Raw genomic sequence first — 26,987 nt, forward strand, 5'->3', positions numbered from 1 at the left:
GGGCTGGTCTGAGTATTTCAGAAACTGCTGATCTACTGGGATTTTAACGCACAACCATCTCTAGGGTTTACAGAGAATGGTCCGAAAAAGATAAAACATCCAGTGAGCGGCAGTTCTGTGGGCGGAAATGCCTTGTTGATAGGTCAGAGGAGAATGGGCAGACTGGTTCGAGCTGATAGAAAGGCAACAGTGACTCAAATCGCCACCCGTTACAACCAAGGTAGGCCGAAGAGCATCTCTGAACGCACAGTACGTCGAACTTTGAGGCAGATGGGCTACAGCAGCAGAAGACCACACTCCTTTCAGCTAAGAACAGGAAACAGAGGCTACAATTTGCACAAGCTCATCGAAATTGGACAGTAGAAGATTGGAAAAACGTTGCCTGGTCTGATGAGTCTCGATTTCTGCTGCGACATTCGGATGGTAGGGTCAGAATTTGGCATCAACAACATGAAAGCATGGATCCATCCTGCCTTGTATCAACGGTTCAGGCTGGTGGTGGTGTCATGGTGTGGGGAATATTTTCTTGGCACTCTTTGGGCCCCTTGATACCAATTGTGCATCGTTGCAACGCCACAGCCTACCTGAGTATTGTTGCTGACCGTGTCCATCCCTTTATGACCACAATGTACCCAACATCTGATGGCTACTTTCAGCAGGATAATGCGCCATGTCATAAAGCTGGAATCATCTCAGACTGGTTTCTTGAACATGACAATGAGTTCACTGTACTCAAATGGCCTCCACAGTCACCAGATCTCAATCCAATAGAGCATCTTTGGGATGTGGTGGAACGGGAGATTCGCATCATGGATGTGCAGCTGACAAATCTGCGGCAACTGTGTGATGCCATCATGTCAATATGGACCAAAATCTCTGAGGAATGCTTCCAGCACCTTGTTGAATCTATGCCACGAAGAATTGAGGCAGTTCTGAAGGCAAAAGGGGGTCCAACCCGTTACTAGCATGGTGTACCTAATAAAGTGGCCGGTGAGTGTATAATTAACATCTTTATTCACTTGGATGCCAACAACCACACGGACAGTCATCCACACCTGCTTATCCAGGACTTTTAGGGTTTTGAATTCTCCACGGATATACGTACATTTGCTAAACAATTTTTTATTTTTATATTTTTTATAACCACTCTTGTGTGCACTAGGGCCCTTCAGTGCCTCTCTAACCCTTTTTTAGCCCAGCCTGAGATCTAAATATATTTTATACACTGATATCATGTCTTTTGTGTCACATGACAATACTAGTACAAAGTTTGTGTGATGCTATATTTCTAAATACATTGTTTTATTATTAAATACGTTTAATACTAAATACATTTACATCGTCATTTGAGTGTAGATTGGTGCTTGGTTTAATTTCTCTTTTGATAGCTCTACACTATTACAGATGGGCACCTGTAATCCACCAGCAGCACACCTACTATTCCATTATCACATTAATAGTATCAGGATAGTGCAGAGATATATTTTAATTTTTTTCTGTATAGCTCTGTCTCTACCTTCCCATTCTCCCCTTGATATATATTCAGATCTAAGAAGGGTATTTGCGTTCTACTGTGTTCTACCGTGAGCTTGATGTTTAGCTCATTTCTATTGAGAGCCTGAAAGTACTCTTTGAGTTCACTTTCACTGCCTTTCCAGATGCATACCACATCATCTACAGTATGTAGCGGCGCCACAGTGTTACGTGGTCTTTCCATCCCAGGTAGTTTTCTCTGAAAACCACTTCTTCCTCCCACCAACCTAAAAATAAGTTGGCAAAGTTGGTGCGCAGGCTGCACCCATGGCTGTGCCATGTATTTGCAGGTAGAAATGACCACAGAAGGTAAAGTAATTCTGGGTGAGGACGAAACGCAAGAGTTTAATTACAAAATCTCTACGAATTGGACTGTACTCAGGATCTTTAAGAAGGAAGTATTCCACTGCTTTGCACCCCAAATCATGCCCTATGCTTGTATACAGGCTTTCTATGCCACACGTTGTCAGAATTTCATCTGTTCCCAGGTTGACACCATCCAGTTCTTGTAGTACCTGCATGGTGTCTCTGGTATATGATGGTAATTGGTAAACATATTTGCATAGTTCATTGTCCAGCCATTTGCTAGCTTTTTTTGTAAGACAGCCGCCAATGCCGATACTATCGGCCTGCCAGGTGGGCACTGTAAAGTTGCCAGTTTTGGGTGTCTATTCTCTAAGAAGTTCTTTCTTGTTTTGTTATTGCCCAATTTTCCAGTCCTTCCCTAATCAGATTCTCATAATCCTTTTGGAAATCTGTGCTTGGGTCTGCCCACAGAGCTTTGTAGCATTTTTTATTGGGTAATTGTTTGTGAGCCTCAGCTACATATTGGTCTTTTGGCCAAATAACCACATTACCCCCTTTGTCCGATTTTTTTTTAAAGACTACGATGTCTAAATTCTTCAATTCTTTAAGTGCAATTCTTTCATCTTTTGTCAGGTTGTTATTAAAGGTGAGTAGTAAAGCGTCCATACCTTATGTCAAACCGCCCACTTCCTGAAAGTGACAGGTACCACACCTCCTTTGATTCAGAAGTACACGCCCCTTTGATTTAGTCTTATTTCTCTCCCTTTTTTTAATGGGGTTTCTATGATGTGAGGGTGCAGGGTTGTTGTAATGTTTGGGTGCCTGGAGGTTGTGCAGAGTGAACCCCCTTTTATGTGATCTGTACCAGATTCATATTATATTGGATGTCACACATAGTTTAATTTAACTTTAATTGGGGCTTGTATAACATTTTATATACAATGTTTAATCATAGATTAAAGGATGGCTGGTTGGTGTGCAGAGAGGTTGTGCAGAGTGAACCCCCTTTTATGTGATCTGTAGCAGATTCATATTATATTGGGTGTCACACATAGTTTAATTTAACTTTAATTGTATATTTATCTAATGCAGTGTTCTTAATTGAAGTATAAATTGAACCACCCTTTGATTCAGTCCTATTTCCCTTTCTCCCTTTTTTGTGGGGTGCCCTGTATGTAATGATGATCTGTAGCAGATTCATATTATATTGGTTGTCACACATAGTTTAATATAACTTTAATTGTGTGTATATAACATTTATATATATATAATGTTTTACCATAGATAAAATGACAAAAATGAAACAAAATGAAACGTTTAACGTTAAACAATGTTTAACGTTTTTATTGAACAAAAATTTATGTGTAACCCCTTTTATGTGATCTGTACCAGATTCATATTATATTGGATGCCACACATAGTTTAATTAAACTTTAATTGGGCATGTATAACATTAATATACAATGTTTAATCATAGATTAAAGGGTGGCTGGTTGGTGTGCAGAGAGGTTGTGCAGAGTGAACCCCCCTTTTATGTGATCTGTAGCAGATTCATATTATATTGGGTGTCACTAGAGATGAGCGAGCACTAAAATGCTCGGGTACTCGTTATTCAAGACTAACTTTTCCCGATGCTCGAGTGCTCGTCTCGAATAACGAGCCCCATTGAAGTCAATGGGAGACTCGAGCATTTTTCAAGGGGACCAAGGCTCTGCACAGGGAAGCTTGGCCAAACACCTGGGAACCTCAGAAAAGGATGGAAACACCACGGAAATGGACAGGAAACAGCAGGGGCAGCATGCATGGATGCCTCTGAGGCTGCTTAATCGCACCATTATGCCAAAATTATGGGCAACAGCATGGCCATGACAGAGTGACAGAATGAAGCTAGATAGCATCTAAAACATCCAATAATTGACCCTGACACTATAGGGGACTTCATGCAGAGGCAGCGGCAGCAGCGGTAGGCTAGAGAGTGGCATGGCGACATACCCTAAATGGACTCAGGCTTCAAACCAATGGGTGGCAGAGAGGAACCAAAGGAGGTGAGCAAGAAGCGCTCAAATAATATCGGTACATGATAAAAGTTTGCCAGTATATTTTGTGGATTACACAGCAGGGTGGCGACAAAGTTAACATGGAAGCCATGAAAACAACCCAAAATTCTATGTTAGTTGGATCTTGGCATGGAGCTGGCGCGCCGCTGCCAGGCGAGCTTTCGCCAATCCAAGCCCCTGTCTCTAGGCTACTCCCCAAACAGCACTTCTAAGAACCTTTTGTATAAGATCAAGTGTAATAGCGTTCTTATAAGTTTAGGATATGGCGGGTGAGGGGAATGGAAACAGATGCGCAAGAAGCGCTGAAATAATATTGGTAAATGATAAAAGTTTGCCAGTATATTTTGTGGATTACACAGCAGGGTGGCGACAAAGTTAACAAGTTTGTTGTGGAAGCCATGAAAACAACCCAAAATTATGCCTGACACAGCTTGTTTGATAAGGGGACCATGTATGCCTACAGTTCATGCCAGTCGCTGCTCTGGCTGCCAGTCTCCTTTCGAATACAGTTTAAAATAATAACCCTCATCCATAAAGCTCTGTATAATGCTGCACCCCCCTACCTCTCCTCTTTTATCTCAGTCTATCGCCCAACCCGTGCTCTTAGATCCGCCAGTGATCTTAGATCAACCTCTACCCTAGTGCGGACCTCCCACGCGCGTCTCCAAGACTTCTCTAGAGCTGCACCAATTCTATGGAATGCTCTGCCCCGGACTATCAGACTAATATCTAACCTCCAAAGTTTCAAACGTGCTCTTAAAACCCATTTCTTTAGGCAAGCCTATAACACTCATTAACTGCATGAAGTTTTAACTCTTCTACTAACCCGTCCTGTGTCGTCCTCCCATCTGTTATCCAGCAACCAACAGGCACCAGACTTCTATGCAGTCCCATTAACCCTGGACCTGGTGACGGCTGAGTGGTTCAAGCGACAGCAATTCCATTTATTATATTTTGTTCTATTCCCTAAGAAGAATGGCTTGACCATTAAAAATTCTTTTACCTCGTGTTACCCCATCATCTTCATAAACCGTAAGCTCTGGCGAGCAGGGACCTCACTCCTGTTGTTCCATACAAATGTTGTGCTCTGTTACATTACATTTGTATTTGTTTCCTATGATTTGTAAAGCGCTACGGAATATGATGGCGCTATATAAATAAAGATTATTATTATTATTATTATGGAGGCAGTGAACTAGTAGTAGATTAAAGGTGCTGCACTTAAAACTATGTTAGTTGTATCTTGGGATGGAGCTGGCGCTCCGCTTCCGGGCGAGCTTTCGGCAATCCAAGCCCCTGTCTCTAGGCTACTCCCCAAACAGCACTTCTAAGAACCTTTTGTATAAGATCAAGTGTAGTAGCGTTCTTATAAGTTTGGGATATGGCGAGAGAGGGGAATGTAAACAGATGCGCAAGAAGCGCTGAAATAATATCGGTAAATGATAAAAGTTTGCCAGTATCTTTTGTGGATTACACAGCAGGGTGGCGACAAAGTTAACAAGTTTGATGTGGAATGCCCTGTAATAGCTCTTGGGCGGTGTGCCTTTTATCGGCTAGGCTCAGCAGTTTGAGCACCGCCTGCTGTCGCTTAGCGACGGCACTGCTGCTGTGCCTAGAGCTACCGACTGATGGCGCCATGGCCACGGATGGTAATTCGGAGGAGGAGGAGGTGGAGGAGGGGTGGGAGGAGGAGGAGGTATAGTAGGCCTTTGAGACCTGGACCGAGGTAGGCCCCGCAATCCTCTGCGTCGGCAGTATATCACCAGCCCCAGGGTCAGACTCGGTCCCAGCGTGCACCAAGTTAAGTGTAGTAGCGTTCTTATAAGTTTGGGATATGGCGGGTGAGGGGAATGTAAACAGATGCGCAAGGAGCGCTGAAATAATATTGGTAAATGATAAAAGTTTGCCAGTATATTTTGTGGATAACACAGCAGGGTGGCGACAAAGTTAACAAGTTTGTTGTGGAAGCCATGAAAACAACCCAAAATTCTGCCTGACAAAGCTCGTTTGATAAGGGGACCATGTATGGAGGCAGTGAACTAGTAGTAGATTAAAGGTGCTGCAGTTAAAACTATGTTAGTTGGATCTTGGCATGGAGCTGGCGCTCCGCTGCCAGACGAGCTTTCGCCAATCCAAGCCCGTGTCTCTAGGCTACTCCCCAAACAGCACTTCTAAGAACCTTTAGTATAAGATCAAGTGTACTAGCGTTCTTATAAGTTTAGGATATGGCGGGTGAGGGGAATGTAAACAGAAGCGCAAGAAGCGCTGAAATAATATTGGTAAATGATAAAAGTTTGCCAGTATATTTTGTGGATAACACAGCTGGGTGGCGACAAAGTTAACAACTTTGATGTGGAATCCATGAAAACAACCCAAATTTCTGCCTGACACACCTCGTTTGATAAAGGGACGATGTATGGAGGCAGCTATATGGACGACTTTTGGAGGTAGCAATGGAGACAACTTAATTTAGATAGTGCCTGTATGTGGCAGTCCAAAAAAGTTTTCAAACCAGAGGAGCAGGTAGGTGGCCCTCCAGAAAAATGGAATAGATTGAGTGCCTGTATGTGGCAGTCCAAAAAAGTTTTCAAACCAGAGGAGCAGGTAGGTGGTCCTCCAGAAAAATGGAATAGATTGAGTGCCTGTATGTGGCAGTCCAAAAAAGTTTTCAAACCAGAGGAGCAGGTAGGTGGCCCTCCAGAAAAATGGAATAGATTGAGTGCCTGTATGTGGCAGTCCAAAAAAGTTTTCAAACCAGAGGAGCAGGTAGGTGGCCCTCCAGAAAAATGGAATAGATTGAGTGCCTGTATGTGGCAGTCCAAAAAAGTTTTCAAACCAGAGGAGCAGGTAGGTGGCCCTCCAGAAAAATGGAATAGATTGAGTGCCTGTATGTGGCAGTCCAAAAAAGTTTTCAAACCAGAGGAGCAGGTAGGTGGCCCTCCAGAAAAATTGAATAGATTGAGTGCCTGTATGTGGCACTCCCAAAAATTGTTTAAAACAGAGGACCGGGTCGGTGGCCCTCCAGAAAAATTAAATGCATAAAGTACTATAGCTAGAGCCAGTGGGCCCTGTCAAAAAATAGCCAGTTTCCTCTACTTTACTGTACAAAGAGGAGGAGAAGGAGGAAAATGAGGAGGAGGAGGAGTGGATAAATTATTCAGGTTGAGCTTCCTTCACCTGGTGGAGATTGGAAATTATGAGAAATCCAGGCTTTATTCATCTTAATAAGCGTCAGCCTGTCAGCGCTGTCAGTCGACAGGCGTGTACGCTTATCGGTGATGATGCCACCAGCTGCACTGAAAACCCGCTCGGACAAGACGCTAGCGGCAGGGCAGGCAAGAACCTCCAAGGCGTACAGCGCCAGTTCGTGCCACATGTCCAGCTTTGAAACCCAGTAGTTGTAGGGAGCTGTGTGATCATTTAGGACGATGGTATGGTCAGCTACGTACTCCCTCACCATCTTTCTGTAAAGATCAGCCCTACTCTGCCGAGACTGGGGACAGGTGACAGTGTCTTGCTGGGGTGACATAAAGCTGGCAAAAGCCTTGTAAAGCGTACCCTTGCCAGTGCTGGACAAGCTGCCTGCTCGCCTACTCTCCCTCGCTACTTGTCCCGCAGAACTACGCACTCTGCCGCTAGCGCTGTCAGAAGGAAAATACTGTTTCAGCTTGTGCACCAGGGCCTGCTGGTATTCATGCATTCTCACACTTCTTTCCTCTCCAGGGATGAGAGTGGAAAGATTTTGCTTGTACCGTGGGTCCAGGAGAGTGAACACCCAGTAATCGGTGCTGGAATAAATTCTTTGAACGCGAGGGTCACTGGATAGGCAGCCTAGCATGAAATCTGCCATATGCGCCAGAGTAACAACGCGTAAGAATTCACTCCCCTCACTGGCCTGACTGTCCTTTCCTCCTCCTCCAACTCCTCCAACTCCTCTTCTTCTGCCCATACACGCTGAACAGTGAAGGACTCAACAATGGTCCCCTCTTGTGTCTCGCCAACATTCTCCTCCTCTTCCTCCTCATCCTCCTCCACCTCCACCTCCTCCGATATGCGCTGAGAAACAGACCTAAGGGTGCTTTGGCTATCAACAAGGGAATCTTCTTCCCCCGTCTCTTGTGACGAGCGCAAAACTTCCGACTTCATGCTGATCAGAGATTTTTTCAACAGGCCAAGCAGCGGGATGGTGAGGCTGATGATGGCGGCATCGCCACTGACCATCTGTGTTGACTCCTCAAAGTTACTCAGCACCTGACAGATATCAGACATCCACGTCCACTCCTCATTGTAGACTTGAGGAAGCTGACTGACCTGACTACCAGTTCTGGTGGAAGTTGACATCTGGCAGTCTACAATCGCTCTGCGCTGCTGGTAAACTCTGGATAACATGGTCAGTGTTGAATTCCACCTCGTGGGCACGTCGCACAACAGTCGGTGAGCGGGCAGTTGGAGGCGGCGCTGCGCTGCCCTGAGAGTGGCAGCATCTGTGCTGGACTTCCTGAAATGCGCACAGATGCGGCGCACCTTCGTGAGCAAATCAGACAGATTGGGGTATGTCTTGCGGAAACGCTGAACTATCAGATTTAACACATGGGCCAGGCATGGCACATGTGTCAGTCTGCCGAGTTGCAGAGCCGCCACCAGGTTACGGCCGTTGTCACACACAACCATGCCTGGCTTCAGGTTCAGCGGTGCCAGCCACAGATCAGTCTGCACCGTGATGCCCTGTAATAGTTCTTGGGCGGTGTGCCTTTTATCGCCTAGGCTCAGCAGTTTGAGCACCGCCTGCTGTCGCTTAGCGACGGCACTGCTGCTGTGCCTAGAGCTACCGACTGATGGCGCCATGCCCACGGATGGTAGTTCGGAGGAGGAGGTGGAGGAGGGGTGGGAGGAGGAGGAGGCATAGTAGGCCTGAAACACCTGGACCGAGGTAGGCCCCGCAATCCTTGGCGTCGGCAGTATATGACCAGCTGCAGGGTCAGACTCGGTCCCAGCCTCCACCAAGTTAACCCAATGTGCCGTCAGCGATATATAGTGGCCCTGCCCGGCAGCACTCGTCCACGTGTCCGTGGTCAGGTGGACCTTGTCAGAAACGGCGTTGGTCAGGGCACGGATGATGTTGTCTGACACGTGCTGGTGCAGGGCTGGGACGGCACATCGGGAAAAGTAGTGGCGGCTGGGGACCGAATACCGAGGGGCGGCCGCCGCCATGAGGTTGCGAAAGGCCTCGGTCTCTACTAGCCTATAGGGCAGCATCTCCAGGCTGAGCAATCTGGAGATGTGGACATTAAGGGCTTGGGCGTGCGGGTGGGTTGCTCTATATTTGCGTTTCCGCTCCAGCGTCTGGGGTATGGAGAGCTGAACGCTGGTGGATGCTGTGGAGGATCGTGGAGGCGACGATGGGGTTTTTGTGGCAGGGTCCTGGGCAGGGGGCTGACTATCAGCTGACACAGGGGAAGGAGCAGTGGTGTTCACGGGCGGAGGTGAACGGGCTTGTTGCCACTGAGTGGGGTGTTTAGCATTCATATGCCTGCGCATACTGGTGGTAGTTAAGCTATTAGTGGTGGAACCCCTGCTGATCCTGGTTTGGCAAATGTTGCACACCACAGTCCGTCGGTCATCCGGTGTTTCCTTAAAGAACCTCCAGACTTCTGAAAATCTAGCCCTCGCCGCAGGAGCCCTCGCCACGGGAGCTTCACTAGTTGACACATTTGGCGCTGATGCACCAGGTCTGGCCCTGCCTCTCCGTCTGGCCCCACCACTGCCTCTTCCAACCTGTTCTGGTCGAGGACTCTCCTCCGTCTCAGAAGCACTGTGTTCACCCGGCCTATCAACCCAGCTTGGGTCTGTCACCTCATCATCCTCCGATCCCTCAGTCTGCTCCCCCCTCGGACTTCCTGCCCTGACAACAACTTCCCCACTGTCTGACAACCGTGTCTCCTTATCGTCGGACACCTCTTTACACACTTCTTCCACTACGTCAAGAAGGTCATCATCACCCACAGACTGCGACTGGTGGAAAACCTGGGCATCGGAAAATTGCTCAGCAGCAACCGGACAAGTGGTTTGTGACTGTGGGAAGGGTCCAGAAAACAGTTCCTCAGAGTATGCCGGTTCAAATGCCAAATTTTCCTGGGAGGGGGCAGACTGGGGGGGAGGAGGCTGAGGTGCAGGAGCTGGAGGAGTGCCGATTTCGGTGACATGGGTGGACTGCGTGGAAGACTGACTGGTGGACAAATTGCTCGAAGCATTGTCGGCAATCCACGACATCACCTGTTCGCACTGTTCTGGCCTCAACAGTGCTCTACCACGAGTCCCAGTAACTTCAGACATGAACCTAGGGAGTGTAGCTCTGCGGCGTTCCCCTGCTCCCTCATCAGCAGGTGGTGTCTCACCCCGCCCAGGACCACGGCCTCTGATTCCTGCAGTAGTTGGACGCCCACGTCCCCGCCCTCGTCCTCTACCCCTAGCCCTCGGGTTAAACATTTTGAAAATGAAAGTTATAACTTGAATTTTTTTTTTACTTTTTTTTGTGTTTTTTTGTGTTTTTTAGTTTTTTTTGTGTTTTTTAGTTTTTAAAACCAAACAATGCTATCCTATTGCTATGGCTATTTTCTAGCCAAGTATGAAAGCACACTGCTATGCCAGATGAGATGACGCTGAGTTATTAAAAAAATGTAAAATAAAAAAGGAAATGGCAGACTGTGCCTAATTGAAATCCAACCCCTAATAAATTTTCCCACTTCGGTCTTTGCGATGGATATGTGCGTCACTAAGCGCAAAACACAGCGGTCGCAAGTCTCACTACAAATTGCTCACAATTTGCTAGTAGATGCACTGCAGCAAGGACAGCCACCAGCAGATCAACCAGAAATCAAATATATATAACGCTACTGTAGGCGTAAGTAAGCCGTTTGGATTCTCCTATGGCTATTTTCTAGCCAAGTATGAAAGCACACTGCTATGCCAGATGAGATGACGCTGAGTTATTAAAAAAATAAACGTAAAATAAAAAAGGAAATGGCAGACTGTGCCTAATTGAAATCCAACCCCTAATAAATTTTCCCACTTCGGTCTTTGCGATGGATATGTGCGTCACTAAGCGCAAAACACAGCGGTCGTAAGTCTCACTACAAATTGCTCACAATTTGCTAGTAGATGCACTGCAGCAAGGACAGCCACCAGCAGATCAACCAGAAATCAAATATATATAACGCTACTGTAGGCGTAAGTAAGCCGTTTGGATTCTCCTATGGCTATTTTCTAGCCAAGTATGAAAGCACACTGCTATGCCAGATGAGATGACGCTGAGTTATTAAAAAAATAAACGTAAAATAAAAAAGGAAATGGCAGACTGTGCCTAATTGAAATCCAACCCCTAATAAATTTTCCCACTTCGGTCTTTGCGATGGATATGTGCGTCACTAAGCGCAAAACACAGCGGTCGCAAGTCTCACTACAAATTGCTCACAATTTGCTAGTAGATGCACTGCAGCAAGGACAGCCACCAGCAGATCAACCAGAAATCAAATATATATAACGCTACTGTAGGCGTAAGTAAGCTGTTTGGATTCTCCTATGGCTATTTTCTAGCCAAGTATGAAAGCACACTGATGAGATGACGCTGAGTTATGAAAAAATAAACGTAAAATAAAAAGAAACTGCCAGACTGTGCCTAATTGAAATCCAACCCCTAATAAATTTTCCCACTTCGGTCTTTGCGATGGATATGTGCGTCACTAAGCGCAAAACACAGCGGTCGCAAGTCTCACTACAAATTGCTCACAATTTTCTAGTAGATGCACTGCAGCAAGGACAGCCACCAGCAGATCAACCAGAAATCAAATATATATAACGCTACTGTAGGCGTAAGTAAGCCGTTTGGATTCTCCTATGGCTATTTTCTAGCCAAGTATGAAAGCACACTGATGATATGACGCTGAGTTATGAAAAAATAAACGTAAAATAAAAAGAAACTGCCAGACTGTGCCTAATTGAAATCCAACCCCTAATAAATTTTCCCACTTCGGTCTTTGCGATGGATATGTGCGTCACTAAGCGCAAAACACAGCGGTCGCAAGTCTCACTACAAATTGCTCACAATTTGCTAGTAGATGCACTGCAGCAAGGACAGCCACCAGCAGATCAACCAGAAATCAAATATATATAACGCTACTGTAGGCGTAAGTAAGCCGTTTGGATTCTCCTATGGCTATTTTCTAGCCAAGTATGAAAGCACACTGATGAGATGACGCTGAGTTATGAAAAAATAAACGTAAAATAAAAAGAAACTGCCAGACTGTGCCTAATTGAAATCCAACCCCTAATAAATTTTCCCACTTCGGTCTTTGCGATGGATATGTGCGTCACTAAGCGCAAAACACAGCGGTCGCAACTCTCACTACAAATTGCTCACAATTTGCTAGGAGATGCACTGCAGCAAGGACAGCCACCAGCAGATCAACCAGAAATCAAATATATATAACGCTACTGTAGGCGTAAGTAAGCCGTTTGGATTCTCCTATGGCTATTTTCTAGCCAAGTATGAAAGCACACTGCTATGCCAGATGAGATGACACTGAGTTATTAAAAAAATAAACGTAAAATAAAAAGTAAATGGCAGACTGTGCCTAATTGAAATCAAACCCCTAATAAATTTTCCCACTTTGGTGTTTGAGGTGGATATGTGTGTCACTAAGAGCTAAACACAACGGTAGCAAGTCCCCCTGCAAATTCCTCACAATATGGTACTAGCTGCACTACTAGTGCCAGCAAGCCCAGCCACAAGCAAACAAAAAAAAAAAAGTATAACGTTATTGTAGCCCTAAGAAGGGCTGTTGGGTTCTTGTTGAATCACTCCTGCCTAACACTATTCTAATAGAACACCCTAACGCTTTCCCTGACCAGCAGCAGCTCTCTCCCTAGCGGCATCCAGACACAGAATGATCCGAGCAGCGCGGGCAGCGGCTAGTCTATCCCAGGGTCACCTGATCTGGCCAGCCAACCACTGCTATCGACGTGTAAGGGTGCCACGTCATGCTGGGTGGAGTGCAGAGTCTCCTGGCTTGTGATTGGCTCTGTTTCTGGCCGCCAAAAAGCAAAACGGCGGGAGCTGCCATTTTCTCGAGCGGGCGAAGTATTCGTCCGAGCAACGAGCAGTTTCGAGTACGCTAATGCTCGAACGAGCATCAAGCTCGGACGAGTATGTTCGCTCATCTCTAGGTGTCACGCACAGTTTAATTTAACTTTAATTGTATATTTATCTAATGCAGTGTTCTTAATTGAAGTATAAATTGACCCCCCCCCTTTCATTAAGTCCTATTTCCCTTTCTCCCTTTTTTATGGGATACACTGTATGTAATGATGATCTGTAGCAGATTCATATTATATTGGTTGTCACACATAGTTTAATATAACTTTAATTGTGCGTGTATAACATTTATATATAATGTTTTACCATAGATAAAATGACAAAAATTAAACAAAAATGACGTTTTTATTGAACAAAAATTTATACAGCAAAGAATAATGGGGGTTTCTGTAATGTGAGGGTGCAGGGATGTTGTAATGTGTGGGTGCCTGGAGGTTGTGTAGAGTGAACCCCCTTTTATGTGATCTGTAGCAGATTCATATCATATTGGATGTCACACATAGTTTAATTTAACTTTAATTGTATATTTATCTAATGCAGTGTTTGATTCAGTCCTATTTCCCTTTCTCCCTTTTTTCTGATACAAAAAACTAAATCCCAGATAAAAAGAAATATTACTATGTTGTAACACAGAGTTTAATATTTAATACAAAGTTAAATATTGAGCAAAAATTTATACAGCAAAGAATAAAATTTTGTATGTTTTCTGTAGAAGGTCTGGACAAGAGCCTGTGAGAGGCTCAATAAGTTTAGAATCTAAGGGTCGCTCTGTCCTTCTGTTCTCAGCTGATAAGATCCCATTAGCACACTGCCCCTACATTAATTACACTGTATGATGCAATATGATGTATCAGAAAAAAAAAAAACCAAGTTACGTGAATGCTGAAGTGCTAAGATAAGGGAAGATCTGTCAGGAAGTACCTGACAGGATATACTTTTTACACAAAAAAAAAAACCAGAAGTTTAAATACACTTACCCAATATGCTACATCAGCTTGTATAAAACTAGTAGAAACAATCGCATTACAGAGTTAGCCACACAGTTTGTAATAAGGGGAGCCCCCTTTTCTTTGGGAGTAAACTACCCCTGTGTTATCCCCGTTAGGGTGGATGAAATAGATATGCCTCTGCGTGTGGAAGTGAATGATCCGAATGGTTCAATCAGTGACATTTCTATTTCTTTAAGATTCTCTCGCGTAGTTGAATTACCCACAACTGTAGAGGGGTTATTTAGTTCAGCCATGACAGAAATATGTCCCAGCCAGTAGGTATTTTGTTTTTAGCAGGCTGTGACTCTGAGTCAGGTCTCTCAAAATGCTGTACCATGCGTATCTGGAAAATACAACAATTACAGTTAAAATATATTTCAGGATATCGTTTTCTTACACCAAGCCCCCTGACTGTGATACGTAACGTTAATAGGTATATTCAAATATTTGTCAAATTCTTCGCCAGGATGGGTGCCCTATCTTTTAAAAAGAAATGTTTTGCCCTAGTTAACTTTGTTCAGACCCCTACCAGTCATATCTAGTCATAAATTATGTTCCCCAGCAATCTTTTTATACTCAGCAAGTAGCTCTTGACAGTCTTTCTGTAGGTCTGATATGTCCTGTATTTTATTGTAAGGGAATGTCCTATGCTCAAACTGTAAATACCTAATTATGCAAGATTTTATTGATGGCGTATTCTTTCAGACGCGTATCTGAAGGCCGTCAAACGGTTCATGCAATTATACATTTCTACAGAGCGCCGTAGTTTTTCTGTAGATAACTGAGCTATCTGTGTATGTGAGATGTGTTTATTTTTGCAACCCAAAAATTGTTTGGGTCTATAAAGTGTGGCTTATCATCAGTATCTTTGTAAGCTTTATTTTCATTTAAACAAGGAGATACCCCGCAAACAATTATAGAAAATATCAAAGGCGATTTGACAGAAAAAAGTAAAAAATAAATAAATAAAGATTCTGGTTACCTAATTGAGTATCTGTGATATTATTGGATAGGGACAATGCAATATTATCCTGATACTCCATCTAAAAATAACTTTACATTAAAAATATACACAGACACAAATTACACTGTAATATAACAAGTAATAAAAAATGTAACTACAACTTACTTTTTGGATGTATTTCTGAACTAGGTCTTGACGAGTTGTCTAAAGACAAGAGTCTCAATAAGCTTGGAATGCTTAGACAGTTAAGAATACCTCTGCTTTGTCTGGTCTTATATCCTGGTTTTTCAGCTGATAAGAGGTCGGGGGTTGAAGTGAAGCATCTGTTAATAACATGTCAGTAATTGCATGTCAGGCATTATTTTATATAAACCTATACTATACTGAATGATATCATATTATATAAAGCCTTGTATAGAAGGTGTAACAGCGATATACAATCAAATTGCAGGAGATTTATTGTTTTCACTGGAAATATATTGAACATGCGCTATGACAATACATAAATATGGCGCTACTTCACACAACGCAATACATTTAGGTATGTAGACATTTTATCCGGAATGGTATATAAATCATAAATATAGTCAATATTAAACTGATTCTCATGTGGGTGGATAAATTGGTAAGTCTTCATTATGTGATAAAATAAATAAACCTTATCATAGGCGCATATTGATGTTTAGCAATTAATGATATGATGTTACTACACATATTATATATTGTTAAAATTTTTATAACAAATGCAAATAGTGAATTTAAAACAAGTTAGCAAATAACTAACACCAAAATGACATTCAGGATCAAGAACAGGGACATTAAAGCATGGATATTTCTAATGATAATGCAACATTATTTTGTTTTTTATTCCTGGAGGGAATTTAGTATTTAGCGGCATTATCCAGTGGGCATTGCGATCGAATAGAAGACTCCTCATATCTTCAGCTCTTTAAGGTAAGGAAATATTACTATATATATTACTATATATTATATATTACTATATAATGAAATGTAATGTATGAAGTATGTAATATAATAGATGGACTTGCCAATAGAATTGCCATTGGCAAACATGATATTAATCTCTAACAACTTCTAATTTAGCCTTGTTTCAATTCAGTAACATTTAGAATATACTGCATGCTAGGTAAGCTGCCGGCTGCCTCCATGTCTAGTCATTGTGGGCCATGATGAGAAGTAATTATTGGCTTTAAAAAATTAAGAACAAGATCATTGTGCACTGTTTGTCTTAGGGCATTCAGACTTTGAGTATTTGCATTGAATATCTGTGCAAAAATCTAGATTAAAATCTGGAAAATTATTTTATTCTACCTCCCTCAAATATGAAGAGGGTTTCCGCAGTTTCAAGTAGAAAAAGATCAGATGTGAACCTGTGAATTCTGCCATGGATTCTTAAATAAAAATCCTTAACAAGTGTCCTTAGACTCACAGCCATGTCTAATGTAACTAAAATATGAAATGTTCTCTGCCACTTTAGTGACATAAAGTGTGAATAATGGCTGGTTAGACATTGTATGAAAAATTAAATTAAAAAAATAAATAAGTTAAAAATATTTGTCAACTTTATGAAATGTGATGGAAATTCTATGTGACCTGAAGATACCGCAAATTTGTAAATATTGGTATGAGGCATATAAATATTTATCTAAACTAGATATTATTTAGATTTCATATGATATTAGACTTTATGAAACTGGTGATTTGTCTTTGCTTAAAGAGAATCTGTCACACCGTCCCACTAGCTCGCTGTACCAATATATTGTATCAATCCAGACTGTATCCCCACACTCGCCACAGCCTTTTAAATCTGTCTTCCCATGTCAAGGCTCACACATGTTATAGACTCACGATTTGTTTTTTAGTAAATAATGAATTAAAAGTTAAATTTTTTAGTGCAAAAGGACCTTCTGTGTTGCTCCCTAAGCAACAATTGTAAATACATTTATAAAGATTATAGGTCCGACCGCTAAGTGGTCTTAGGACTATCTAATTTTAACTCTGAAAATTGCAATTGACACAATTGTTTTCAACCAAATATGATAATGCTCATTAGAGATGAGCGAGCACTAAAATGCTCAGGTGCTCGTTATTCGAGACGAACTTTTCCAGATGCTCGAGTGCTCGTCTTGAATAACGAGCCCCATTGAAGTCAATGGGAGACCCGAGCATTTTTCAAAGGGACCATGGTTCGGGAATAAAATGTGTTATTTAATTGAAAAAGAATGTCTTCTGATAAGTTAGCAGATGTATGCAAACATCTGCAATCTATTCTTCACTGTTCCGTGCGTACATTATCTCCCGACAAGTTAACAGATGTGAAGAACAGTGAAGAATAGAATAAAAACAGTGAACACAGGATGATTTAAGTGAAAAACGCAGTGAAAAACACAGTGAAGAATAGATTACAGATGTTCTGCACATCTGCTTACTTGTCGGGGTGATACGCTGTCCCGGGATCCGCTCCTCTTCTTCCACTGAAGTCTCCGCGTGCTGCCCGATGTCTGTCTCCCCCGTGCTGCCCGATGTCTGTGTCCCCCGTGCTGCCCGATGTCTGTGTCCCCCGTGCTGCCCGATGTCTGTGTCCCCCGTGCTGCCCGATGTCTGTGTCCCCCGTGCTGCCCGATGTCTGTGTCCCCCGTGCTGCCCGATGTCTGTGTCCCCCGTGCTGCCCGATGTCTGTGTCCCCCGTGCTGCCCGATGTTTGTGTCCCCCGTGCTGCCCGATGTCTGTCTCCCTGCTGCTTGATGTCTCCCTGCTGCTTGATGTCTCCCTGCTGCTTGATGTCTCCCTGCTGCCGTTCCGCGCGCATATCTTCCGACAAGTAAGCAGATGTGCCGAACATCTGTAATCTATTCTTCACTGTGTTCTTCACTGTCTTTTTCACTTAAATGATCCTGTGTTCACTGTTTTTATTCTATTCTTCATTGTTCTTCACTGTGTTTTTTTAATTAAATGCTCGATCTCGAGCAGGGGAAATACTCGTCCGAGCAACGAGCCGTTTCGAGTACCTTAATACTCGAACGAGCATCAAGCTCGGACGAGTATACTCGCTCATCTCTAATGCTCATTAATTTCCAAAATTTGGGAATTCGATTGCAACCATAATATAACATAAAAGTATGGAAATCTAAACAAATTATTGGCAGACCTCAGAGGTCCATTAGCATATTAATATTATTAATTACGCAAAACAGAAGTTAGGGAATGGCGAAGTAATAAGATAAGAGAAGATCTGTCAGGAAGTACACATCACCACATTACTGCTAAAGTGATAAGATAAGGGAAAATTAGGAAATACTACCTTTACACAACCCCAAGAGCCACATGAGAATAACGGAAACATGATTGCAATCTTGTATAAGGGACTGTGTGGGGCTTTATTGTCTAGGATTGTTGTGACAGATTCTCTTTAAGCAAAGACAAATCACCAGTTTCATAAAGTCTAATATCATATGAAATCTATATAATATCTAGTTTAGATAAATATTTATATGCCTCATACCAATATTTACAAATTTGCGGTATCTTCAGGTCACATAGAATTTCCATCACATTTCATAAAGTTGACAAATATTTTGAACTTATTGATTTTTTTAATTTAATTTTTCATACAATGTCTAACCAGCCATTATTCACACTTTATGTCACTAAAGTGGCAGAGAACATTTCATATTTTAGTTACATTAGACATGGCTGTGAGTCTAAGGACACTTGTTAAGGATTTCAAAGCAGATATACATTTTTATTTAAGAATCCATGGCAGAAATCACAGGTTCACATCTGATCTTTTTCTACTTGAAACTGCGGAAACCCTCTTCATTTTTGAGGGAGGTAGAATAAAATCATTTTCCAGATTTTAATCTAGATTTTTGCACAGATATTCAATGCAAATACTCAAAGTCTGAATGCCCTAAGACAAACAGTGCACACAGTAGACACAGAAGGTGTACATTCCAATGATCTTGTTCTTAATTTTTTAAAGCCAATAATTACTTCTCATCATGGCCCACAATGACTAGACATGGAGGCAGCCGGTAGCTTACCTAGCATGCAGTATATTCTAAATGTTACTGAATTGAAACAAGGCTAAATTAGAAGTTGTTAGAGATTAATATCATGTTTGCCAATGGCAATTCTACTTGGTGAGAATAGTAGAGTGATACTGCTTTTGCAGCCCGTATTGTCAGCATCCACTGTAACTAGTCCATCTATTATATTACATACTTCATACATTACATTTCATTTCCAGTAATATTTCCTTACCTTAAAGAGCTGAAGATATGAGGAGTCTTCTATTCGATCGCAATGCCCACTGGATAATGCAGCTAAATACTAAATTCCCTCCAGGAATTAAAAACAAAATAATGTTGCGTTATCATTAGAAATATCCATGCCTTAATGTCCCTGTTCTTGATCCTGAATGTCATTTTGGTGTTAGTTATTTGCTAACTTGTTTTAAATTCACTATTTGCATTTGTTATAAAAATTTTAACAATATATAATATGTGTAGTAACATCATATAATTAATTGCTAAACATCAATATGCGCCTATTATATGGTTTATTTATTTACTTTATCACATAATGAAGACTTACCAATTTATCCACCCACATGAGAATCAGTTTAATATTGACTATATTTATGATTTATATACCATTCCGGATAAAATGTCTACATACCTAAATGTATTGCGTTGTGTGAAGTAGCGCCATATTTATGTATTGTCATAGCGCATGTTCAATATATTTCCAGTGAAAACAATAAATCTCCTGCAATTTGATTGTATATCGCCGTTACACCTTCTATACAAGGCTTTATATAATATGATATCATTTAGTATAGTATAGGACTATATAAAATAATGCCTCTGACATGCAATTACTGACATGTTATTAACAGATGCTTCACTTCAACCCCCGACCTCTTATCAGCTGAAAAACCAGGATATAAGACCAGACAAAGCTGAAGTATCCTTCACTGTCTAAGCATCCTAAGCTTATTGAGACTCTTGTCTTTAGACAACTCGTCAAGACCTAGTTCAGAAATACATCCAAAAAGTAAGTTGTAGTTACATTTTTTATTGCTTGTTATATTACAGTGTAATTTGTGTCTGTGTATATTTTTAATGTAAAGTTATTATTTTTAGATGGAGTATCAGGATAATATTGCATTGTCCCTATCCAATAATATCACAGATACTCAATTATTTAACCAGAATCTTTATTTATTTATTTTTTACTTTTTTCCGCCTTTGATATTTTCTATAATTGTTTGCGGGGTATCTCCTTGTTTAAATGAAATAAAGCTTAGAAAGATACTGATGGCAAGCCACACTTTGTAGACCCAAACAATATTCGGGTTGCAAAAATAAACACATCTCACATACACAGATAGCTCAGTTATCTACAGAAAAACTACGGCGCTCTGTATGAATGTATAATTGTATGTATGTATGTAATGTATATATGTATAAATGTATAATTGCATGAACCGTTTGACGGCCATCAGATACGCGTCTTACAATAAAATACAGGACATATCAGACCTACAGAAAGACTGTCAAGAGCTACTTGCTGAGTATAAAAAGATAGCTGGTGAACATAATTTATGACTAGATATGACTGGTAGGGGTCTGAACAAAGTTAACTAGGGCAAAACATTTCTTTTTAAAAGATAGGGCACCCATCCTGGCGAAGAATTTGACAAATATTTGAATATACCTATTAACGTTACGTATCACAGTCAGGGGGCTTGGTGTAAGAAAACGATATCCTGAAATATATTTTAACTGTAATTGTTGTATTTTCCAGATACGCATGGTACAGAGACCTGACTCAGAGTCACAGCCTGCTAAAAACAAAATACCTACTGGCTGGGACATATTTCTGTCATGGCTGAACTAAATATCCCCTCTACAGTTGTGGGTAATTCATCTATGCGAGAGAATCTTAAAGAAATAGAAATGTCACTGATTGAACCATTCGGATCATTCACTTCCATACGCAGAGGCATATCTATTTCATCCACCCTAACGGGGTTAACACAGGGGTAGTTTACTCCCAAAGAAAAGGGGGCTCCCCTTATTACAAACTGTGTGGCTAACTCTGTAATGCGATTGTTTCTACTAGTTTTATACAAGCTGATGTAGCATATTGGGTAAGTGTATTTAAACTTCTGGTTTTTTTTTTTGTGTAAAAAGTATATCCTGTCAGGTACTTCCTGACAGATCTTCCCTTATCTTAGCACTTCAGCATTCACGTAACTTGGTTTTTTTTTTCTGATACATCATATTGCATCATACAGTGTAATTAATGTAGGGGCAGTGTGCTAATGGGATCTTATCAGCTGAGAACAGAAGGACAGAGCGACCCTTAGATTCTAAACTTATTGAGCCTCTCACAGGCTCTTGTCCAGACCTTCTACAGAAAACATACAAAATTTTATTCTTTGCTGTATAAATTTTTGCTCAATATTTAACTTTGTATTAACCCCTTAACGACTTGGCCTTTTTTAGTTTTTTCACTTCCATTTTTCACACCCCACCTTCAAAAATCTATAACTTTTTTATTTTTCCACATAAAGAGCTCTGTTATGGCTTATTTTCTGCGTAACAAATTGCACTTCGTAGTGACGGTATTTAATATTCCATGGCGCATACTGGGAAGCGGGAAAAAAATTCCAAATGCAGTGAAAATGGTGAAAAAACACATTTGCGACGTTTTCTTGTGGGCTTGGATTTCACAGCTTTCACTCTGCGTCCCAAATGACATGTCTACTTTATTCTTTGGGTTCCTACGATCACAGGGATACCACATTTGTACAGGTTTTATAATGTTTTCATACATTTAAAAAAATTAAAACCTCCTGTACAAAAATTTTTTTTTTGATTTTGCCATCTTCTGGCGCTAATAACTTTTTCATACTTTGGTGTACGAAGCTGTGGGTGGTGTCATTTTTTGCGACTTTTGATGGCGTTTTCATTGCTATCATTGTTAGGACTGTGCTACCTTTTGATCACTTTTTATTAATTTTTTTATATTTTCCAAAATGGCAAAAAAATGTCATTTTTGACTTTGGACGCTATTTTCCGTTACGGGGTTAAACGCAGTGAAAAACCGTTATAAAATTTTGATAGATCGGACATTTTCGGACGCGGCGATACCTAATGTGTTTATGATTTTTACTGTTTATTAATATTAATATCAGTTCTAGGGAAAGGGGGGTGATTTGAATTTTTAGGTTTTTTTAATATAATTTTTTTTTTTTAACTTTTTTTTACTTTTACTTTAACTATTTTTCAGACTCCCTAGGGTACTTTAACCCTAGGTTGTCTGATCGATCCTACCATATACTGCCATATTGCAATATGGCAGTATATGGGGATTTTACTCCTCATTCATTACAATGTGCTGATAGCACATTGTAATGAATAGGTTAAAACAAGACAGCTTCGGGCCTTCGTGAGGCCCGATGCTGTCATGGCAACGGATCACCGCTCCCCGTGACGTCATCGGGGAGCGGAGATCCGCGCCAAGATGGCGGCGCCCATGCGGCGCCATCTTTTTGAAGCCTCCGGCAGCATTGCCGGAGGCGATCGCGGTGAAAGCATCCGCGATCGGTGCTAGCACCGATCGCGGGTGTTACCGGTAAGCCTTTGCTGCAATATGCAGCAAAGACTTACCGGCTATGGAGAGGGCTCGGCCCGCGAGCCCTCTCCATGCACCGGGACCCGGCGCGCGCCGTACTAGTACGGCGCGCGTCGGGAAGGGGTTAAATATTAAACTCTGTGTTACAACATAGTAATATTTCTTTTTATCTGGGATTTAGTTTTTTGTATCAGAAAAAAGGGAGAAAGGGAAATAGGACTGAATCAAACACTGCATTAGATAAATATACAATTAAAGTTAAATTAAACTATGTGTGACATCCAATATGATATGAATCTGCTACAGATCACATAAAAGGGGGTTCACTCTACACAACCTCCAGGCACCCACACATTACAACATCCCTGCACCCTCACATTACAGAAACCCCCATTATTCTTTGCTGTATAAATTTTTGTTCAATAAAAACGTCATTTTTGTTTAATTTTTGTCATTTTATCTATGGTAAAACATTATATATAAATGTTATACACGCACAATTAAAGTTATATTAAACTATGTGTGACAACCAATATAATATGAATCTGCTACAGATCATCATTACATACAGTGCATCCCATAAAAAAGGGAGAAAGGGAAATAGGACTGATTGAAAGGGGGGGGGGGTTCAATTTATACTACAATTAAGAACACTGCATTAGATAAATATACAATTAAAGTTAAATTAAACTATGTGTGACACCCAATATAATATGAATCTGCTACAGATCACATAAAAGGGGGTTCACTCTGCACAACCTCTCTGCACACCAACCAGCCACCCTTTAATCTATGATTAAACATTGTATATAGAATGTTATACAAGCCCCAATTAAAGTTAAATTAAACTATGTGTGACATCCAATATAATATGAATCTGGTACAGATCACATAAAAGGGGGTTCACTCTGCACAACCTCCAGGCACCCAAACATTACAACAACCCTGCACCCTCACATCATAGAAACCCCATTAAAAAAAAGGGAGAGAAATAAGACTAAATCAAAGGGGCGTGTACTTCTGAATCAAAGGTGGCGTGGTACCTGTCACTTTCAGGAAGTGGGCGGTTTGACATAAGGTATGGACGCTTTACTACTAAGGTGGTATCTGGGAGTGTCATTGTTTCTACCGTGACCAGATCAAGGAAATCTTTTACCTTGGGATTCTTATCTAGAGAAGGCATGTTTTGGGATTTAGGTTTTAATTTTTTCTTTTCATATGTCATACCTCTTCCTAATTTATCTTGTTCTGTGATTAGGTTTATTAATGTATCAATGTCTTCATCTACATTTTGCCTGTAGAGATTTTCTATAGACAAGGCTTCCAGACATTGAGGGCTTCTTCCTCTGCTACAATCCTGTTTTCCTGGTTAACTATGTCTCTTGATTGTGATTTGAAAATTGTTTTTGTATATTTATTTTCTGCCAAATAGATGTAAATCTTTTATACATTCAAATTTGTTAAGGTGCCTTGGTAAGCAAAAATTAAGACCCTTTTTAAGTACTGTAGATTGAGCTGTTAGTACATGTCTTGAGAGGTTTATAATTTGCATAATGTTTGTCCCCGTTTGGGGTTGAGAATTTAATGTATTATTCTCCCTCTCCCTCTCATTCTCCCTCTGTGATAATTTTGCCCTCTTCTTTGTTCTCTGAATCCCCATTTTAAACGATCCCTTAAAACAGTGATGGCTAACCTATGGCACTGGTGCCAGAGGTGGCACTCAGAGCCCTTTCTGTGGGCACTCAGGCCATCACCAAAGATGACTCCATGTATCTTGCTGCAGTGCAAGACAGCCCAGGACTTGCTGTGCACAGAGGTATTTTAAAGTGACAGCTCTACCTGGGACTATTTTCTGCTTTATTGGTGTCCGCAGGGTGCTGGTATCAATGAAAGCTGTGACAGAGAAGGGAGTATAAATCACAAATTAAATTTCTGTGCTGGCACTTTACGATAAATAAGCGGGTCTTTGTTGTAGTTTGGGCACTCGGCCTCTAAAAGGTTTGCCATCACTGCCTTAAAAAATGGGGGTGGGGGGCATTAAAACTACATGAAATATAATTCCCAATCAGAGTTAGTACCGGATATCAAGCATTGCAATCGAGAGGTACTCTGCCCCTCTCTTCTTTTGGAATAAAAGGACTCAATGCAGGAGATAAAAGGAGACAAATCAATAAAAATAAAAACCTAACCATTAGATTGTTCTTTAACAGATAAAATGACAATCCAATTTAAAAAAAAGTAGTAACAATAAAGAACACCACAATCTGTGCATTAATAATAAACCTGTACAGAATAAATTAATATAAAATTTTATAAGCAAAATAAGATCCCTCTTTAGGAAGTAAATGTATAGTGACTAAACTAATTACACTGAATCCTTAATGACTCTACATATGAATAAAGTTTTTTCAGCGAGTTGAAGCGTTGCCATATGAGAATAATTTTGAAAACTAATAAAAAGAATAGGTAAATATGATTGGCGATTGGCCATAAGAAGTGTCAATCAAACTGAGTAGAATAAAAAGCGCCCGTAAACGAGCGCCGACACCCCTACATGAAGCTGCATCATGGCGGCGAAAAGGCTGTGGGGTTTTAGTAGGGAAAGTTTATACAAATGCAAACGAGGGATAGACAGTCTGGTAACTCCATGTAACAAGTAATCACAGGCATGAGATAGTAAGAGTGGCGGTGTAACCCGCTAGCGTGGGGAAATATGTGAAGCGGAACAGCGCCTCACACCATAGATATAGTTTGTGAGCGCCGTTCTGTCACTGCGAGGTCTGTGGATGGCGGCTTGCTGACCCGCCAACTTTGTTTGAGAATCCCGCGGCATGCGCAGCATACACAGAAAAAAGCGGAGACTCAAATAAGTGGCGGTTGAGACCACATCCAGTGACAAACACACATTTATCCCTGTGACAGTAAATCTAAACATAATACATCGCTGTACACGCAGCCCGCTAAACTAAGCGGCGCTATTACGGGAGACTCAAGAAGCAATCTAGTGTGCTCGTGAATGAATGGACACACTCAGCTTAATGTCATGCAACACTGTTTGATGTTTCGTAAATATGATTCATCTGTAAACAAGAGGTGAAGACAATATAAATACAAGTGTGCATAACAATTTGAAAAAATAAAATTCAGGTTAAACATTATATGAGTTAGGGGATTACATGCAAATCAAATTATAGGGGTCTATATTTGCATGTAGGGGAAAAATATCCCCAGAACTTTCCCTATCAGTTTTGAATTTCCTTGATTTTAATGTTTACTACTACACTTAGTACGAAATATTTTTTTTCACATCTGAAATAAAAGTAAATTTTTACTGCCATTCTTCTCCTTCTCTCTAAAGTCAGTGGACTCTGGTCTTCGCCAGAGCCTGCCGCAAAGCAGGATGGTCTTGCTATGGCGGGGAGCCACCAGGTCGCTCCAGGGGTGCGATTAGGCCTGTGGTGGTAGCCAAGGTAGGGACACAGGGTAGGCAGGACCATGGGAAAGCAGGACCTCGGGAATGGCAGGACCGCGGGAATGGCAGGACCTCAGGGTGGCCACTGCGATACAGGACTGCCACAGGAGTACAGGACCGCCACAGGAACACAGGAATACCACAGGAACACCGGAAACACAGAGGCATCTGGAAACGCACAGGAAACACAGAGGTGCCTGGAAACTCTCAGGAAACATGGAGGGCTTTCTCTTCAGTAGAAAGACTTGAAGATCCCACAGGGGATGCCAACGCCAATTAGGAGGACGCTGGCCCTTTAAATGTTGCAGAGTCGGCTCGCGTGTGCCCTAGTGAGCGGGGTCATCCGTGGCCTAATCAGGCAGCAGGAGTGCCTCCAAATAGGGCCGGAACAGAGCCAGGACCCAGGAACCGGGAGAGGTGAGTACACAGGGGAGCAGGCGCGACAGTGGGGGCACAGATGAGGGTACGAGTGCACCCACAATCCGTACTGAGGAACGCGGGTGTAACCCTGACTATTTCCCATATGTCTACAAATAGATTATCGATTTAGCATTAAAACCACCCTATATGACCAACCCATTTTCAAATCTGCAACCCAAAAACTATCAAACAGCTTTTAGGAAGATTGTTAACCCCTTGAGATCTTCATAGTAATTGAATCAAAATGGAGGTGAAATTTAGAATGGTCAAATTTGTCGGTTATACGTTCATTTAACCCTAAAATTTACACATTTCCAAAAGATAAAAAGAGAAAACCCACCATAAAATTTGTTCTGAAATTTATCTCAATTACAGAGACCCTCCACATGTAGCCGTAACTTGTTTTATGGGCGCACGGTGAGGCGCG

This window comes from Engystomops pustulosus, chromosome 6 (genome assembly GCF_040894005.1).
Source record: "Engystomops pustulosus chromosome 6, aEngPut4.maternal, whole genome shotgun sequence".
Classification (NCBI taxonomy): domain Eukaryota; kingdom Metazoa; phylum Chordata; class Amphibia; order Anura; family Leptodactylidae; genus Engystomops; species Engystomops pustulosus.